This window comes from Penaeus monodon, chromosome 21 (assembly GCF_015228065.2).
Source record: "Penaeus monodon isolate SGIC_2016 chromosome 21, NSTDA_Pmon_1, whole genome shotgun sequence".
NCBI classification, from domain to species: Eukaryota; Metazoa; Arthropoda; class Malacostraca; order Decapoda; family Penaeidae; genus Penaeus; species Penaeus monodon.
The window spans coordinates 18,142,010-18,143,480 of NC_051406.1; positions in this window are offsets into that span (position 1 = coordinate 18,142,010).

Sequence of the window (1,471 nt, forward strand, 5' to 3'; positions counted from 1 at the left end):
TTGTATGCATAAGCTAATAGATGAATATGTACACGCGTGAACCCGTTTCTCCCTGAAACAAAATACAAGTGTAATTGCTTAGCCGAAGTACAGCAGTAGGAAAACCTGCAACCTGCTCTGCAGCTGGCCAAACAGAGACAACATGCTTGGCCCTCTCTTACCCTGGTTATTTTTCAATCATCTCATCTCCAGCAGGACATGCCTTTCCCCTTCCCTCGGATCTTTAACACTTACCACTTTATCCAAGGGAGGCTAAAGGTGTGCTGTGAGTAGTGTTGTGTAGAATGGCGAACTTTTCTCTGGACCTTCAGAATGTGAAACTATTTTGATTCTATTTTTTGTTAGTTGCTACCGAGTCAGTTTCTATTACAGAAACGAAATAAGAGGCATGGGAGCGCATGCGAGCAAACGCATTACCTTAGAGCATAAACGAAGCTGAATATATTTATTCTAGTGTATTCTATTTTCTGACTCTCACTTTACAACCAATTTTTTTCTCTCTCTCTCACGTCGCTGGAACTTCTCTCCTGTCCCTTTTGTTTCTACGATGAACATTTCTCACTCTGTTCACGGGGTGGTCTCTTAGGGCGAACCATCCTCTATGGGAGTGGCCACCTCGGTGTCATGCTCTGCTCACGTCTAACATCTTTTTTTCTGTCCTGAGAGGTTGGTTGGTGTCATTTCTCGCATCTGGCGCCACAGAACAACTCGAACCCGAGATGCTACATGGAGAAAAAAACATATTTTCTTGGAATCTTTTCAGATGTGAAGAGGGCCGACATTTGTGGGAATGTAAGATGTATCTATGATGTATTCATGTATTACAGAGAGCCTTATTTGAGATCTTTTACATATGCGTTAAGCACATCACAAAGAACAACTGATCTACCTTAACATATATCAACAATAAAAGCAAACATGTACAGTTTCATTCCGATTCATCACTATCGCTCACGCACACACAAACTTGTGATACTGTCGTTATCACAAGGAAATGTGTTAAATCGGTAAGTTAGCAATTACAGTATCATTTTCCACGATAAAACTGTTAGATTGTGATATGAATAATAAAATAAAGTATGTTGATTTTGATGTTTACAAATATTCAGAACTCTATCTTTATATATAACAAAAGCGTTAATGAATAAAAGCTGGTAATAATCACTACTGGTCATGATAAGAAACTGATAAAACTGATGATACAATTATGTGTTTGTTGACATTCTGATTAAGATAATGTGGGTATCAATCCTGTTGTCAGATGCCATTACATATCGTTGGTAATGATGATATTTGGCTTTTGTCTTTATCATTGCGTTTGCTTCTAGGTACTGATAATACTGGCTGTTTTATTGTTGTTAATGTCACCATGAGTATAGCAAATATAAAAATACTTCGGTAGACTTTCTACTGCCACTGCCAAGGCCTAAAGACAGACTCACACCTGCTGGCGAACTTCGTCTGTTTACTG